Source organism: Pipistrellus hanaki (genome assembly GCF_964339955.1).
Source record: "Pipistrellus hanaki genome assembly, chromosome: 1".
Taxonomy (NCBI): Eukaryota; Metazoa; Chordata; class Mammalia; order Chiroptera; family Vespertilionidae; genus Pipistrellus; species Pipistrellus hanaki.
In genome coordinates, this window is record NC_140503.1 from 129213635 (window position 1) to 129232550 (window position 18916).

At 43.2% G+C, this 18916-nt stretch overlaps 1 protein-coding gene, 1 long non-coding RNA gene and 1 pseudogene across 4 annotated transcripts in view; 2 read left to right on the forward strand and 1 right to left on the reverse strand.

The window, feature by feature from the left end:
- ANKRD16 (ankyrin repeat domain 16) overlaps positions 1–18916 on the reverse strand; it is a 181345-nt gene that overhangs the window by 134605 nt on the left and 27824 nt on the right. The gene's annotated exons all lie outside the window — the stretch shown is intronic.
- LOC311620905 (gametocyte-specific factor 1-like) lies at positions 2082–4992 on the forward strand (annotated as a pseudogene). Its single transcript has 2 exons — positions 2082–2087; positions 4282–4992. The product of its transcript is annotated as a gametocyte-specific factor 1-like (transcript).
- LOC311614391 lies at positions 5163–6473 on the forward strand. 2 transcript variants are annotated; one of them, XR_014793633.1, is made up of 2 exons: positions 5163–5436; positions 6091–6473. It is a non-coding gene; the product is annotated as an uncharacterized lncRNA (long non-coding RNA). The 2 variants fall into 2 exon arrangements; XR_014793634.1 differs by having other exon boundaries at positions 6094–6473.

Here is an 18916-nt window from a genome sequence, read left to right on the forward strand (position 1 = left end):
AACCACTTTACCTTTGAAACCTAATTACTACTTCTAATTTTAAAGTTTTAAAATTAACTCTCCTCTCTATACCACTGTAAGGGTTATCTGCCTGTCAGAACTGAATATTAATTTTGGCACTCTTACCAATAGTTTGGGAGCAGATGCCTGTGTTTACTGAAAGAGTCACAATTTTGACCATTGAACCTCAGTTGCCCATGGCCCAGGAAAAAAATTCCAAGGTTAGTCTTGATTCCTACCAGAAATATATATTATATATGAAACAAAGTATTAGGAAGAACATCTTGACTTTCCTCAGATAACAGAAAAATAACTTATTGGGTTAACCAGCAAGTAAGTATTTACTATGCAGTGAAGGATATAAGAATGACTTTGTTAGATTAAAAATAAGTTGGGCCCTAGCTGGTTTGGCTCAATGGATAGAGCATCAGACTGAAGGGTCTTAGGTTTGATTCCGGCCCTTGCCGGTTTGGCTCAATGGATAGAGCATCAGACTGAAGGGTCCTAGGTTCGATTCCGGCCAAGGGCATATGCCTAGGTTGCAGGCTCAATCTCCAGTAGTGGGTGTGCAGAAGGCAGCCAACCAATGATTCTCTCTCATCATTGATGTTACTCTCCTCTCTCTCCTCCCTTCCTCTCTGAAATCAATAAAAATATATTTAAAAAATAAGTTGGGTTGCCCTAGCCGGTTTGGCTAAATGGATAGAGCGTCCACCTGGGGACCATTCTGGTCAAGGGTACATACCTTGGTTGCTCATTCCTCCCGGCCAGGGCCCCCTGATTGGGGTGTATGCAGGAGACAACCAATCAATGTGCTTCTCTCACATTGATGTTTCTCTCTGTCTTTCTCTTCTCTCTTCCACTCTCACTAAAAAGACCAATAGAAAAATATCCTTGGTTGAGGATTAACAACAAAAACAAACAAAAAAGCTGGATTAAAGCTACTAATATTGCCCCATTTCCCAAAACAGCATGCTGCTCCTCTAGTCCTGTGTAATCTTCCTTAGTATCCCCAGTGTATTGGGAGACACTGAAGGCTCATGGTCTTTTTCACAGAGAGAGTTCCATGGTCATATAAGTTTGAGAAATGCTGCCTGGCATAGCCTCCTATGATGGAGTCACATTCAAGATGTCAAGGGCTCTGAGAAGTTTTCACTGCTACAGCAGTTCTGGAGAGAAATCTGGTAATATTTAATCAATTTAACCTGTGTGAATCTTTGTCCCAGCCCTCTTTTCCTGGGTACACAGGGAAAAAGAAAGTTTCTAGTGTATAAAATGTACTAAAATGTTCATCAATTTCTAATATATGGTAGCCAAGAGTTGAGGAGGAAATCTTCATGCAGCAGTCAGAAAAATTAAACTACAATGTAGCCAAGTGGAGGCAGTTGAAAACAGTGTTGAGAAAGTGAGGAACAGAATGAGATTTCTAGTACAATACCATTACTGTAAAATTTAAAGACACATGCATATCTTGATATCATGTTCAATATATACTTACCAAGTGGAAGCTGAACTGTAACGGCACTCATTAGAGTGGGTGCGAGTGGGTGTGTGCGGGAGGGGGATTGAGGAGGGAGTAGGAAAACAATAATAAAATAAAAGACTGGCCGAAACCGGTTTGGCTCAGTGGATAGAGCGTCGGTCTGCGGACTGAAAGGTCCCAGGTTCGATTCCGGTCAAGGGCATGTACCTTGGTTGCGGGCACATTCCCCAGTTGGGGATGTGCAAGAGGCAGCTGATCAATGATTCTCTCTCATTGATGTTTCTAACTCTCTATCCCTCTCCTTTCCTCTCTGTAAAAAATCAATAAAATATATTATAAATAAATAAATAAATAAATAAATAAATAAAAGACTGAATTTGAAATGACATTTCACAATTAAGCACAAGCCTTTAACTTGATTCCTTCCCCAAACTCTGCTAAAATGGCATTAAAGGATTAAAAGGGATATAAACTCAAGTGTTCAAAGAGAATGAAAAAGACCAGCTGTTAAAAGAAGGTAATGACATTTTGAAAGAAAGCAGATGGTCAAATCTAACTGACCTAACAGGCCAGAGAAAGTGGAAAACTAAGGGCCTACATGGAGGTAAGACATTAAGAAGCAAACTCATTCAAGCGAGAGGACCCAGAAAGACCAGGAGTTGCAGAAAAAAGGTACCCAGGAGGTCAGCCCATGAGAGGGGGTGGAAACAGAACTGGTTGTGTACAAGGAGCATTGGGTGCCTGGCTCCCCTCCACCATCAAGGCAGGCCGTTGGCTGTAGGCAGGTTGAGGCAGAAAGATCCTGATTCTGGCACACTGGGCTCAGAGGGAAAAACATGCCACACCCACACAAATGGGATTCTGGTGCCAGATGTTGATAATGAGGAGGCAGGGAGGCACATTGGCAAATCTCTGTACCTCCTGCTCAATTCTGCTGTGAATCTGAAACTGCTCATTAATTGGCATGCCCCCTACTGGCGATTGAACCCAAAATACAAACATGTGCCCTTGACCGGAATTGAATCTGTGACCCTTCAATCTGCAGGCTAATGCTCTAACCACTGAGCCCAACTGGCTAGGACCAGAAGTTTCTTTTTTATTTTTATGTTTATTTATTGATTGGTTTTAGAAAGAGAGGAAGGGAAAAACATCAATTCATTGTTACACTTATTTATACACTCATTGGTGGATTCTTTTTAAAAAAATATATTTTATTGATTTTTTTACAGAGAGGAAGAGAGAGGGATAGAGAGTTAGAAACATCGATGAGAGAAACATAGATCAGCTGCCTCTTGCACACCCCCTACTGGGGATGTGCCTGCAACCAAGGTACATGCCCTTGACCGGAATCGAACCCGGGACCTTTCGGTCCTCAGGCTGACGCTCTATCCACTGAGCCAAACCAGTTTCGGCCGGTGGATTCTTATATGTGTCCTGACCAGGGTTTGAACCTGCAACCTTGGCATATCAGGACGATTCTCTAACCAACTGAGCTACATAGCCAGAGCTAAACTAGATTTTGTTGTTGTTGTTGTTAATCCTCACCGGAGGATATTTTTCCATTGATTTTTGTGGAGAGTGGAAGAGAGAGGGAGAGACAGAGAGAAACATTAGTGTGAGAAAAACACATGGATTACTTGCCTCCTGCACAAGCCCTGACCAGAGTCTGGGCTGGGGAGGAGCCTACAACCAATCCGGGCCCTTTGGTCCGCAGGCCGCTCTATCCACTGAGCCAAACCAGAGAGGGCCCAAAGCACTTTTTAAAACTGCTGGTTTAGCCCTAGCTGGTTTGGCTCAGTGGATAAAATGTCAGCCTGTGGACCAAAGGGTCCCAGGTTGGAGTCCGGTCTCCTGTCAAGGGCACATACCTTGGTTGCAGGCTCCTCCCTAGCCCAGGTCCTGGTCAGGGCTTGTGCAGGAGGCAACTATTTCATGTGTCATATCCATGTTTCTCTTTGTCTCTCCTTCTCTCTTCCACTCTCCCTAAAAATCAATGGAAAAATATCCCCTGGTGATGATTAACAACAAATAAATAAATAGCCGAAACCAGTTTGGCCAGTGGATAGAGCGTTGGTCTGCAGACTAAAAGGTCCCAGGTTCGATTCCAGTCAAGGGCATGTACATTGGTTGCAGGCACATCCCGGTGGGGGTGTGCAGGAGGCGGCTGGTCAATGTTTCTCTCTCATCGACGTTTCTAGCTCTCTATCCCTCTCCCTTCCTGTCTGTTGAAAATCAATAAAATGTATTTTTTTAAAACAAATAAATAAATAAAGTATTTTAAAATGCTTTGGACAGAATTTCATTTTAACAGAATAAAATACAGAATTTTCGCTTTCAAAAAATAACAGGTTTACAAGTTGGGTCAGTGAGCTGTGAGGTTTATCCTGGGTTGTGGAAGCACATCCTCTGGTCCCCACACTTTCTCTTCCCTATTTTTCTTGCCCTTTTCTCCCATGGCACCTTTGACACTTTTCCAAATTACTACCTGAGAAGGTAGAATCTGCCCATGCGTGCTGTTTGGAAATGTGGCATAATTAGGTGTTTTCACACTCTGGAATGTACCATGAACTTCCTTCCCCTGTCCCTCTCTCTGCCCACTTAGTGCTGTCAAATGGTGGTTTTGTCTCCAGGGGTCCTGCCACCCAAGTGCCTAAAGAAACCCTCCTAGTGTAGGATAAAAGTGACCTGGGATGTGGACTTGAGGGGCATGCCTGGCTGTGTAGTGCTGCTTCATTCAGCTCATCCAGTGCCTCCCAGGAAAGCTGCTCTGAAGGTTGCAGGTTTGATACCTGGTCAAGGCACAGACAAGAATCAACAAGGGTGTGGAGGTGACTGTGTGGAGAGATTGTCTTGACCCAGCACTTGGATTCAGCTATTTAATTTCCAACATGAAAAAACTTACATTGATTCCCTGAATCCTGAAAAGCTAATACAATGTCCCTATGATAAAAACCACCAGATTAAGAGTCTGCAGGTTTCCTTATCATCTTATCAAGTGCAGAAATAGTCATCCTGATGTCACAAATTGGCAGCTTGTCTCTTCAATGCTCGCCATCAGATTCCTCGGACCGAAATCAGTCATTATAACTCAAACTGTGATGACAAAAGTTGTATAGAGCAAGACATCGTCAGCCAAACCAGGAACCTTGGACAAGAGATTCTGATTGAGAGCACATGGCAGTGCCCTCCTTGTAATGAAGATTGGGATAAAGGCTTATGGGAATAGACCAGCATTCCATTTGTCTGGGGCACAGCCAACTACTGTGTCAATAGCATCCCTGCAAGCAATATACTAGTAGTTATGGAACGTAAGAGTAACCTAACCTGTGTGGTGGAGGATCGACCTATGAACCAGGAGGTCAAGGTTAGACTCCCTGTCAGGGCACATGCCCAGGTTGTGGGCTTAATCCCCAGTATAGGGTGTGCAGGAGGCAGCCAAACAGTGATTCTCTCTCATTGATGTCTCTCTCTCTCTCTCTCTCTCTCTCTCTCTCTCTCTCTCTCTCTCTTCCTCTCTGAAATCAATAAAAACATATTTTTAAAAAGAGAATCAACCACTGAATGCATGAATTAGTGGAATAAATGAAACAAATCGATGTTTCTTCTTTCTTTTTCCCAGATGAAGTGTGAATGTAGACAGGCCTCTATGGGGTAACACATTTTCTCTGCTGATGTTTTTTTGTTTTGTTTTAATATATTTTATTGATTTTTTTTTTTAAAACAGATGTCTACAGAGAGGAAGGGGGAGGAATAGAGAGTTACAATAGAAACATCCATGAGAGAGAAACATCAATCAGCTGCCTCCTGCACACCTCCTACTGGGAATGTGCCCTCAACCAAGGTACATGCCCTTGACCAGAATCCAACCTGGGACCTTTCTGTCCACAGGCCGATGCTCTATCCACTGAGCCAAACAGGTAAGGGCCTCTGCTGATGTTTTGTCTGAATGACAGGTAAGTGCAGATGTATGCAGGGTCCCAAAGTTATTGTTTCTTTTGAATGTCCAAGGAAGCTGGTGCTTCTCTCCGTGAGGGTGGGTTTTTATTTCAGGGTCAGACCCGGAGTCTGGGCTGCATTTGCTTGAACCATTCTTCGTGGGTGTGTTACTGTGATTTAGAGGCCGGGATAAACTGCTATTATCAAAGGACTGTGCGTTCCCTGCCCAATCACGGAGGGCCTGCACAGCATCCCCGAAGGCCACAAGTTAGTGGGCAGAACAAAGCTGCTGTTGTATGGATGAAGTAGTTAGAAAACACGTTTTTCTCTGTGGTGAACTTCCGGTCCTGCAATGATTTCTTTCCATTTCACAAGCACCCTGTTTCATGTCTGAGGGGTAGTGGGCCCTCATGTTTCCCTCAGGTCTAAACTGCATGCTGCAGGGAGTAGGGAAACGGGGAGGCAAGGGGCTACTGGCTGCCCCGAGCCTCAAGTTTAGGTTGACCAAGTGTTCAGGCCAAATCAGAAGCTTTTCCTGTGGGTCCTGGCCGGGTAGTACAGTGAGTTAGAGCATCGTCCCACTACACCAAGGTTGTGCGTTCCATCCCCCGTGGAACAACAGGTCTCTCTCTCTCTCTCTCTCTCTCTCTCTCTCTCTCTCTCTCTCTCAGAAGAAGAAGAAGAAGAAGAAGAAGAAGAAGAAGAAGAAGAAGAAGAAGAAGCAGCAGCAGCTTTCCAGGCAATCCCTTGATGACTGAGGGGAGAATCACAGAACCAAATGGCATGCCTTCCCGGAAGGTCTCACTGCTGCACTTGGTCTGGAGGAGGTATGGCAGGTCCAGTTCTGCCATTGTCCACCCCTCCCCCCCCTTCTTGCATTTCCTCCCTCATTGTCAAGCCCTCATTCAGATGCCCAGCTAAATCTTTCTGTTAATACACACCTGACCACTCCTGGCTTCTCTTCTTCACTAGTACCATCCCTCCCATTTTGTATTCCATTGTTCTATCCTTGTAAAGTCTTCTGATACAAAATAAAACTACTATTTTCAGGTTCTATTTGGCCAGGCACTGGATCATTTAATCCTTGTAATTACCACATAAGTAGGTATTACTAAATCTGGTATACAGTTAAGGAAACAGACTCAGAGAGATTAGGATTTGGCCAAGATAAACGGCTGGTGAGTGGTGCAATAGGATTCAAACCCGGAATGTCATATTCAGTAAACTGGTCCTTACTAGTAAACCAGGTATTAGAGAAATTATCCCTCCCAAGTGACATAATGTCTCAATGGGGTAAAAACAACAGATTTTTGTGGTAGTAATAGTATACAGTGAATCCTCACCTAATGGCATCAATAGGTTCTTGAAACCTATTGATAAATATAAACAAGTAAGATTCTTATTTTCCAAGCTGCTGATTCCATTTAAGGATCAAGAGTGGCCAGACTCCTCCAGGAAGCTCAGGGCCAGGTGGGACCCATCCTGGACAAATAGCCCTTCCATCAGAGGGCCACTTTTTAAAATCTATCAATAAGTGAACCTAAAAGTCAAATGAATAAAAAAATCTGATGAACAGAATAAACTGGTGGATGGAATAGAATCAGGGGCATGGAAAGGGTGTGGACTGATAATTCTCAGGGGTTAGGGCGTGTGTGTGGGGAGGTGGGAAGAGATTGGACAAAAGTCTTATACCTGTGAACGAGGACGGGGGGTGGGAGGAAAGAGGTGAATCTATTTTGATGTTTAGATTCATTTACTAGACAGGGGATAATGTCAAGGGGATAATTCACTTACTAGACAGAACATTAATGCCAAGTGCACTTCTTTGGGATGTGGGAAGAAACCGAGCGCCTAGAGGAAACCATGCAGTCATGGGGAGAGCATACAAATGACACCGAATGAGCACAGATGTATTGAGGTCACTTCCTTCACTGTCCCCTTATCTTAAACAGCTGATTTTTTAAAAATTTAAATTTAAAAAAATTATTGATTTTTTTAGGGAGTATGAAACATTGATTTTTTGTGTGTCACTTTTTATGTATTCATTGGTTGATGTTTTTATTGGTTTTAGAGAGAGAGGAAGGGAAAAGAAGAGAGAGAAACATCAATTGGCTGCCTCTTGCATAGCCCCCATTGGGGATCAAGCCCAAAACCTGGGCATGTACCCTGACTGGAATGGAACTGGTGACCTCTTGGTGCACAAGTTAATGCTCAATCAACTGAGCCACATTTGCCAGGACCATTGGTTTGTTCTTGTATGTACCCTGACCGGGGATTGAACCTGCAACCTCAACCTCAGCATATGGGGATGCAGCTCTAACAAACTGAGCTAAAGTCATAAGCTTTTTACTTTATGATGATGTGAAAGCAATACACCTTCAGCAGAAACTGGCCAGGCTAAGCTATGAAGTTCAGTAGATTGGGTATACTAAATGCATTTGACTTGCCCTGGCCAATATGCCTTCGTTGATGTCCCATGCACCAAGAGACCATTGGTTCAATTCCAGGTCAGGGAATATATAAGAATCAACAAATGAAATGAGTGCATAAATAAGTGGAACAACAAATCAATGTCTCTCTATCTCTAAAAATCAATAAAAAAAAATTCTGGGGGTTATATTCATTTGCAATTATACCCATTGAGTGGAACCCTACAAGGCAGTTAAAAAGTATAAAGTAGGTATATAAAGTACTAGCATGGAAGGATGTACAAGATATGAGAAAAATGAAAGTAATTTCAATAAGGAAGTACTTAAGTACAGCCATATTTTCTTATTGTACCCTTCTCTCACCCTGTATTTGATTGCAACGTACAGAGAAAGATCTGGAAGCTGTCCACTAAGCCATTAACTCTGGTTGTTCCTGGGAAAGGGGAGAATAGGGAACTTCCCATCTTTGTGTTCCTATTTCTATGTTGTTTGCAGTCTTTAGACATTTATATATCACTATTTTAATAAACATTTAACATCTATTCTTTTTTTCTTAAGAATAAACTGTTTTATTTTTTTTGTTGTTATTTAGAAATTCTCTTGTTTTATTTTTTAATCTTTATTGTTCAGATTATTACAGAAGTCCCTCTTCTCCCTCCCCCCTACAGTTCCCCTCCACCCGATTCCTACCCCAGCCCATGCCCTCACCCCCTACTGTCCTCATCCATAGATATATGATTTTTGTCCAGTCTCTTTCCGCACCTCCACACACTCCTTTTCCCCCAAGAATTGTCAGTCCAATCCCTTTCTATACTCCTAATTCTATTATATTCACCAGTTTATTTTATTCATCAAATTTTTAATTCACTTGATTTTTAGATCACTTGTTGATAGATATGTATTTGTTGCTCATAATTTTTATCTTTACTCTTTTTCTTCTTCTTCCTATTCTTAAAGAATACCTTTCAGCATTTCTCATAATACTGGTTTGGTGGTGATGAACTCCTTTAGCTTTTTCTTATCTGTGAAGCTCTTTATCTGACCTTTAATTCTGAATGATAGCTTTTCTGGGAAGAATAATCTTGGTTGTAGGTTCTTGCTATTCATCACTTTGAATATTTTTTCCCACTCCCTTCTTGCCTGCATGGTTTCTGTTGAGAAATCAGCTGACAGTAGTATAGGTACTCCCTTTTGTTTTTTGGTTTTTTTGTTTGTTTTTTTAAAATATATATTTTATTGATTTTGTACAGAGAGGAAGGGAGAGAGATAGAGAGCTAGAAACATCGATGAGAGAGAGTCATCGATCAGCTGCCTCTTGCACACCCCCTACTGGGGATATGCCCACAACCAAGGTACATGCCCTTGACCGGAATCGAAACCGGGTCCCTTTAGTCCCCAAGCCGACGCTCTATCCATTGAGCCAAACCGGTCTCAGCAGGTACTCCCTTTTGGCAACAAACTGTTTTTCTCTTGCTGCTGTTAAGATTCTCTCTTTGTTTTTGCTATTGGCATGTTAATTATGATGTATCTTGGTGTGGTCCTCTTTGGATTCCTTTTGTTTGGGGTTCTGTGTGCTTCCTGGACTTCGAAGTCTATTTCTTTCACCAGGTAGGGGAAGTTTTTGGTCATTATTTCTTTTCTTTTATATATATATATATATATATATATATATATATATATATATATATATATTTTTTTTTTGATTTTATACAGAGAGGAAGGGAGAGAGATAGAGAGTTAGAAACATCGATGAGAGAGTGTCATCGATCAACTGCCTCTTGCACACCCCCCACTGGGGATATGCCCGCAACCAATGTACATGCCCTTGACCGGAATCGAACCCAGGACCTTTCAGTCCCCAAGCTGACGCTCTATCCATTGAGCCAAACCGGTCCCGGCTGGTCATTATTTCTTCAAATAGGTTTTTAATATCTTGCTCTGTCTCTTCTGGCACCCCCCTAATTTGGATATTGGTACGCTTGAAGTTGTCCCAGAATCTTCTTACACTATCTTCATATTTTTGGATTCTTTTTTCTTTTTTGCTTTCCCAGTTGGGTGTTTTTTGCTTCTTTGTATTTCAAATCTTTGGCTTGATTTTTAGGATCCTCTAGTCTGCTGTTGGATCTCTGTATATTATTCTTTATTTCAGTCAGTGTATGCTTAATTTCTAGTTGGTTCTTTTTCATATTCTCAAGGGTCTCACTAATGTATTGGTGGTTTCTAGAATATTCTTGAAAAACCTTATGACCGTAGTTTTGAACTCTATCCTCCATTTCTTTCATTTGTGATCTGTTTCTTTGTCTCCCTATTTGGGCTGCTTCCCTGTATTGATAGAGTGGCTTTGTGTGCTAAGTTTCCTAGAGGGCCCAGTGGCTCAGCCTCCCCAATCACCTGAGGGGACACTCTTGGTGAAACCCTTTGTGGGCTGTGCACATAGTCTTGTTATAGTTAAGCCTTGATTGCTGTTGGTATCCAGACCCGTTGGATATGAGACCAGCTGTGTGTACAATGGAAGAGCTGCTGTGCAGGAGATACCCTTATGGGGCAGGACTTGCTTCAGTGGGGCTTTGGTGCTCACTAAGTCTTCCCCTTGAGTGTGTCGCTTATGGATATGAAGAGTTGTAATCTGGTATGGTCTCACACTAACCACTAGATACAATGGCTCTTGGATCTCCAGGAGGTGCAAAGTCATCCACTGCCTGGGGACATCCAGCAGGAGCTAAAGAGAGATCTGCAGATTCCTCCTCTTTTTGTTGGGTTTGGAAATGACCAGACAAAGCCCAACTGTGAAGCAAGGCAGGCTGGTTCAGGCCTTGTGTCTTCTTTTGGTAGCTTTGGGGCTCTCTGACACAGCTGCTGCCTGTTTGACAGGTTTTAGGCTGAGAAAGGACAGGCCATTCATATGCAAACACCACTGTGCATAGCTTGGGTGGGATTGTAAATTGGGTGGGGTGGGTCTCAGGGAATCACGAGGGTGGAACAAACAGCAATGGCTGCCAGTCAGCCCTGCACTGGAGAGGTCCCAATGCAGGAACAATGACTGCTGCTAGCACTTCTGTCTGAAAGAGAGCCACCCTCACATTCCAGCCAGATGCCAGACAGTCCAGTTTTTCTCTGTATGTGTCTGAATCCCCAGAGACTTGCCCAGTACTGGAGTTCAGAGCAATCGGGAGCTTGTATCTCCCTCCCAATTGAAAAATTCAGCTCAGGGGTGGGGATTGGTAAGGTATGTACACATATAATACTTTAATAATAAAAAAATGAGGAAAAAAATAAAATAAAAAAATAAAAAATTCAGCTAACCTGGTTGCCAGCCTGGTTTTGTGTTGCCACACCTCCTATCAGTCTCAATGCATTTTCTTCTTTACTTCTAGTTTTAGAACTTCCATTCAGCCAGCTTTCCTGTGGTTCTGGATAATAGTTTTTCTATCTTTTAGTTGTAATTTCAATGTGGTTGTGGGAGGCAGCAAGTAGGTGTTTATCTATGCCCACCATCTTTGATTGCCCAAACATCTTTTCTTTAGGCTTTTTTCTCTTTTTATGTTTTCTTGCATTTAATTATATAGTAATAATAAAAAAGTGTAAATCACCCTTTTAAGCTATATTTTTTTGGGGGGAAGATTTCATTTAAAAATTTGAATTCTTGAAACTTGTGTTGAAGTTGAGGCTTACAACTTCCTTCCTTCCTTCCTTCGTTTCTTTCTTTCTTTCTTTCTTTCTTTCTTTCTTTCTTTTTTTTTCTTCAGAGAACATTTATTGGGTAAATTACAGAGGTAGAAAAAGTAATTACTAGAAAAAATGGGCTTAAGAAACAAGTTATAGAGGAAAAGGAAGGGCCCTTGGAGTTTTAGAATGAGGAAGCTACTGGTAATTTGCCTGGGGCAGGGAGGGGGAGGAAGAAGGGGGAGGGAGGGAAAGGAAAAGAAAGACACATGCTCCCTAGAGGGAGAGAACCAAGAATTACTACAGTGTATTTCTAATTGAGGAATTAAAACCAGCATGGTGTGACTCTTCAAAGGTTCCCTAGCTCTCAAAGAGCAGTTGTTCTATCAAATAGCTTTTCCTTCTTGCCTCAGTGAAAAGAAAATATGGAATCATCATAGGCATTTCCATCTGAATAAGTAATAATTTCCTTCCATTCACCTGCCTTCTCTCTCTTCTTTTCTCTCTGCTTATTTGAAAGGAGACCTATGTATATTGTCTTGTAGTTGGCCTTCAGAAAGAATGATGACCAACTTCCGAGGGGTATCATAAGAGGGACTGTATTTACTGGCTGGTTTTTTATTAAGAGTTACCATGTGTGCCTAACTGGTTTGGTTCAGTGAATAGAGCATCGACCTGCGGACTGAAAGGTCCCAGGTTCGATTCAGGTCAAGGGCATGGTTGGTTGTGGGCACATCCCCAGAGGGAGGTTTGCAGGAGGTAGCTGATCAATGTTTTCTCTCATCAATGTTTCTAACTATCCCTCTCCCTTCCTCTCTGTAAAAAAAAAAAAAAAAAAAAAAAATCAATAAAATATGTATTTAAAAAAAGAGTTACCATGTGAAATGCATTCATCTGTTAAAGAAAAAAAAAAAAAAAGAGGATAATCAACTGTGGTCTTCAGTTGTTCAAGGTGTTCCCCAACTTTGAGGCATAGATGTTGGCTCAGTGGCTCCAAATGATCTTTTCTCATCTTCTATGTGACTCAACCCAAAGGGAAACCCTTTCCTTAGAGCATCTGCTCCTCCCTCATGGGACACAGCAAACAGAATGGCATCATGAGTCTTTCTCGGGGAACATCCTTTCAAATATTGCTGTAAAAAACACTCTAAATCCTAACACTCGTCTCATTCTCTTCTTGTCAACGGTACTTTTTTTAGCCTTTCTGTAGAATTAGATATTTGGTTTATAACATAGCCTTGAAAAAATTTACTTGCCAATATGCCAGGGGGACAATTTGTATTGTAATTGGCCCTGAAATATCTAGACCAGAGAGTAGTATCTTGTTTCTCACTAAAAATAACTTGTAAAGAAGTTCTAGAGGTGCTAATGGACTAACCATTGTGAAGGACTTTATTTGCCTACATAGCATATCACTTAATATTTGAGTTAAAAAGGGAAATTAGTGTGTTTTTTTTTTTTTTCCTAAGGCTGGGGAATTTTTATTTCAGCTCCTGTCCCATTTTTGGATACTAGCAAATGAACAAGGCCATACCAATAATAGGTGACACAGCTGAGATGTCTGAGAAGTTCATGTCACATCATCTCTCTGTCTGACTCACTCACTCCCCTTGTCACTTGGGAAAATATGGTAGATACATTAACCCAGTGCTAACCACAGAAGATTCCAAGTTATAGGGTGTCTCAGGCCCTGCTGTTGGGTCATGGCCAGTCTAGCCTCCTTTGTTGGGTCCTTGGCATGGTAAAATGAAACCAAGTTCAAAACCAAAAACACCAAAAAGCAAAGCAGGGGGAAAATGTGGTCCAACAAGTTGTCTGTTGTCACAGCAACCCATTTTTGGTCCAGATTGATATCTGAAATCTGAATAGTAAAAGTGTTTTTGTCTTATGGGGAGTGTCATATGTGCTAGAAAAAATGAGTAAGACCTGTGGAGGGTATGTTCAGCCACTGAGAAGTTGCACATGATGCTGAAAATAGTGAGAAAGATCAGAGCATTTCTCAGATTCAATGAGGTATCACCTCACACCTGTCAGAATGGCTATCATCGATAAATCAACAAATGACAAGTGTTGGCGAGGATGTGAAGAAAAAGGAACTCTTGCACTGCTGGTGGGAATGAAGACTGGTGCAGCCATTTTGGAAAACAGTATGGAGTTTCCTCAAAAAATTAAAAATGAGCCAAAACCGGTTTGGCTCAGTGGTAGAGCGTCGGTCTGTGGACTGAAAGGTCCCGGGTTCGATTCCGGTCAGGGGCATGTACCTTGGTTGCGGGCACATCCCCATCCCTGATAGGGGGTGTGCAGGAGGCAGCTGGTCAATGTTTCTCTCTCGTCAACGTTTCTAGCTCTCTATCTCTCTCCCTTCCTCTCTGTAAAAAATCAATAAAATATATTTTTAAAAAATTAAAAATGAAACTCCCATTTGACTCAGTGATCCCATTTCTAGGAATATAGACTAAGAAACTAGAAACCACCAATCAGGAAGAATATGTGCACCCCTATGTTCATAGCAGCACAATTTACAATAGCTAAGACTTGGAAATAACCTAATTGCCCATCAGATGAGTGGATTAGAACTGTGGTACATTTACACAATGGAATACTATCTTATCGAATAAAGAGGGAATATGCTAATTGATCCTCACACTGTCGCAAAGATGGTGGTGCCCACATCCAATAAATAATGAATATGCTAATTGACTGTCACACCCTCAAAGATGGCGGTGCCCACAGCTACATGATGGTGGCACCCAGTCACCTCAGCCCTGCCCGGTGGCTTGCCACACAGATTTCCCTAGTCTTCTCAGCCGTCCAGCTGCTCAGGGCCAGCCTGAGGCGCAGGCAAACCTCAGATGTCAGCTGTCCAGCTGCCCTGGGGCAGCCCGAGGCGCAGAGAAGCCTTGGATGGTGGCTGCCCAGCCACCCAGGGTTGCCCAAGGCTCAGGTAACCAGGGCTGGCCAAGGCTTGTACTGCTAGCAGTGGCAGCAGCAGGGGTGTAATGAGAGCATCACCTTCCCCTGATCGCTGGTCTCCTCCCACCCCTGAGGACTCCCTGATTGTGAGAGGGGGCAGGCTGGGCTGAAGGATCCCCCCTCTAGTGCATGAATTTTCATGCACTGGGCTTCTAGTGCAACAATAAAAAAGAAAGAACTCTTACCATTTGTAACAGCATGGATGGACCTGGAGAGTATCATGCTGAGCCTATGGTTGGCAAATTGCAGCTTTCGAGCCACATGTGGCTCTTTGGCTCCTTGAGTGTGGCTCTTCCACAAAATCTCACGGCCTGGGTGAGCCCATTTTGAAGAAGTGGAGTTAGAAGAAGTTTAAGTTTTAAAAATTTGGCTCTCAAAAGAAATTTTAATCATTGTACTGTTGATATTTGACTCTGTTGACTAATGAGTTTGCCAACCACTGTGCTAAGCAAAATAAGCCAGTCAGAGAAAGATAAGTGCCATATGATCTCACTCATATGTGGAATCTAATGAACAAAATGAACAGATGAACAAAAATAGACCCAGAAACATATAGAAGCACGAACAGACTGTTGAACCTCTGAGGGAAGGCAGGGGAGAGTAGGTGGAAAGAGATCAACCAATAAATTTGCATATGCATATATGCATAATCTGTGGACACAGACAATGGAGTGGTGAGGGCCTGGGGAGGGGACCAGAGCAGGCTGAAAGAGGTCAATGGGGAGAAAAAGGGACTTATGTAATACTTTCAATAATCAAGGTAAAAAAAAGAAAAGAATATTTCTCAGGTTTTCTTTCACTGGGTTATATTCAGGCAACTGCAGTGGGAAATTAAAATTTACATCTATGCACAATTCTGATATTTAAAAGAAAAAAAAAATCTCCCAACTATTGGGAAAAAGTAGCAAATGCAGCTGATGCATTCATGTGGAAATGTGTGACTTTTGGTGAACGGCTCACCCTGTTGACTGAGAGCAGGGCGCTTGCTGCTTTTTGAGATACTTGCTCCAAGGGCTCAGCCAAGTTATTGAACTTTGCTGAGCCTTGACTGGTTTCTTAAATTGAAAAACCTAAGACATGAAAAATTTTGATACTGCTGTTCTATGTTGCTATTGGGAAAACCAACACCACACACAGCAAGTCATGGGGATACTTTAAATGACAAAATATAATACTGTAGTAACAACTCTTCAGGCAGTGCCTTCTATGTACCAGGCACTGAACTCTGACAATACTGCAAGAGGGCAGGGTATTGTGGCTTTTTTACAAATGAAAAAACTGTGTAATTTGGTCCAAAGTCTCGTGAGTAGGAATTGAAACACAAGAGTTCTCTGGTGCCAAAGCTCTGTTCCCTTCTCTCATTCTACACACCGTTCTCCACAGGAGGCATGAACTCTGGGGACACAGGAAAACATTTCCCCGCCCTTCCGCGTCTGAGTGGAGCAACCTGTCCGTGTTTGCTACTGGAATGTGGCCAGGGTTGAGGTGGGCCGTGTACAGGCCTGTCCACAGAAGAGCCAAGTGACTTTCATGCTGTCTTTTCCCAGTTTGTGAAGCTAGAAAGCAAGGACATCACTTGTGGACAGCTGCTCAGGGGAGGCAAGCTTGCTACATGAGTTAGTATCTGATTCAGGATTGCCGGGCCTCAAAAATGAAAACATGGGGCACTCCCAAGTGAATTTGAATTTCATATTATCAACAAATCCTTTAGGACAAGTGTCTTCCATGCAATATCTGGGACATACCCTAAAAAAGTATTTGTTGCTAATCTGGAATTAAAATTGAACTGCGTCTTATCTGGTACAATATCATGATTTATAAGATAGTGGGTCTTCACCAACAATTCCTGGCTCACAGCCACCAAACCCTTGACACGTCCTAAATGTTGAGAGTGAAGATGTCTTTTGTTAAGGAGTAACTTTAGATCCCACCCAAGAGTGGGGCTGGTTGCCAACCCTAAAATTAGAGGATTGGAACTTCCAGCCTCACCTCCCCCATCTCTCGAGATTGAGAAAAATCGCCAGGGCCATGGACTTAGTCAATCATGACGATGTAATGATCCATAAAACCCAGGACAGCTCCTTGGCTCTTTTTTGAAGTTGCTACATTGGGGGACCAGAATACTTCCCAAGCTTTTTTGTTGGGGACCTGATCCTATGTATCTCTTCATCTGGATATTGATTTGTATTCTTTATTTTCATTTGTAATGAATGGTAATCTAGTGGGGGGAAAAAACATGGTTTCCTGAGTTCTGTGAGGCGTTCTAGCAAATTAATTGAATCCAAAGAGGGGTTTGTGGGAATCTGCAAACTACAGTCGGTTGGTCAGAAGTACGGGCAACAACTTGGATTTGCAATTGCCATGCTGTGTTGGAGGGGGCCAGAGCCTGCACTGTCGCTGATATCTGAATGTGCATGTGTGGGGAGTTGTGGGGCTGAACCCTTAACCTGTACATACCCTTGACCAGGCATCAAACCCATGAACCTCTGGTGTGTGGGCCAATGCTCTAACCACTGAGGAACACTAGCCAGGGCTTGGTGATGCTTTTAGCAAAACTTCTAATGCTGAGAGTGCAGCCATCTTCGAATCCTGAGGATGGAAGGAGAAGGACACCGGTGCTCCTCCCAGGGCTGCCATCCTGGCTACAGCGGGGGGCGGGGCCTGTCGAACCTGAGTTGCTGGTGGTGAGGGGCAGGTTAACTTGTTTGGCAGTTGGTTAAATGTGTAAGTGGAAGACTGCTAGATTAATTCGTTGTTGTTGGTTGCCTGCTCGCCTGGCTTGCCCTTTCTTACCTTTCCTCTGTCCTACCACAGCCACTGCCGCCAACTCCTGCTCGGTGTCCAAACCCAGACCAGATTCTTGAGGGTAGAGACATGCTTTTTGCAGTGCTCCTCACCTAGACCATTAACTTACTCAACAGATATTTTCGGAGGGCCCATTGTGCCAAGCACACAGATATGAACCCCCATCTTGTGGAATGTAGTTTTATGGGAAAGACAACCATTATTCAAGCAATCGTGAACAGTTACATGAAAGAATATTAACGAAGTGCTAAGAGAGAAGGGCCTGCCTTTAGACTGGGGCCAGGGAAGGCTTCTCTGGGGGAGTGACATTCAGGCACCAGGATAAACAGAGCTAAAACACATGACAGGCAGGAAGATAAGTTTCCAGGAAGTCAGAGGTAGAAGAAAATTTGGTCTGTTTGAGGAACTGAAAGGAGGTCTGTGACATGGAGTGTGACCTAGAAAGAGGGGCTCTGTACACTGACGCACAGGAGGCAAGCTGGGCCGTGCGGACTCGCAGGCAGTCCCAAACTGGGCTTTCTTCCAAGTGAAGGATTATGAGCCAGGGAGGACACGAGCTAATCTGTCATAGGCTTTTTCAGGCTGCTACACGAGATTTATATGAAGGGAAGTACAAAAGTGGAAGTAGTAAGACCACTTAGAGGTCATTCTAGTAATTCCAACAAGAGAGTGGCCAAGTCTAGGTTTGAAAAGCATTTAGCATTTCTGGTCCCACTTGCTGTTCTGGAACTTGGCCACTCCTGTGATGAGGTGGAGTCTACTTCCTTCTCCTGAAAACCAGATTGCTGGGTTTAAGATTACTGGCCAGCACTCAGAGACCTGGACAACAGTGTAGTGATTGTGGGGAGGGGGTGGGAAGAAGGGTGGGTAGAGGTGGAGGAGGGCACAGAGGGGATAAATGGTGATGGGGTCGGGGGGAAGATTGTTGGCCAGCCCTGAAAAAATGAATGTGGGGAAGTGAAAGTGCTTGGCTCTCAGCGAGGTATGGTGACCAGCTTTCTTCTGCCCGCCTGTGCCCCACCCCCCACCCCACCCATCCCCGCCTTGTGCCCTGTCCCCTTCTACCCCCCTCTCCCCCCATTTTTCATATGCTCATCCTGGGAACCAGCCTCCACCTTGGAAAAGCTCACATTATGGAGAGGCCCCCGGGGAGGAGCCCATGTGAAAAACTCAGGCTCCAAACAAGAGTAGCACAGACAGCCAGACATGAAGAAACTTTTACAAAAGGACTTTTACAAATCAACAAATCATCAGCCAAAATATAATGCAATCAACAATAAGGATAAATTAAAAAAAAAAAGAAAAAGAATGCAAGAGGATTTCATAAATGATCCCAACCCATGGCCTCTTCGTATCCAGGCACTGGGTGGTGCCCTGCCACACTGCCGCTGCACTTTGCCCAGTGGGAGGGCAGTATCTGCCCAAACAGAGCAGAGATAAAAAAATCTCCTGAGTCTTTCTCGTTCCCCTGACACATTCATGAAAATAAGCCTAAGTCAGTCTATCAGAGGAAGAGACCACAGGAGGGAGGCACAGCCAAATCCATTCTAAGCCAGCTAGCTTAAGCGATCCACAGGCTGACTGCAGACGCATGAGCGAGCCTAGCTACTGGCAGAGCTTGTCTAGG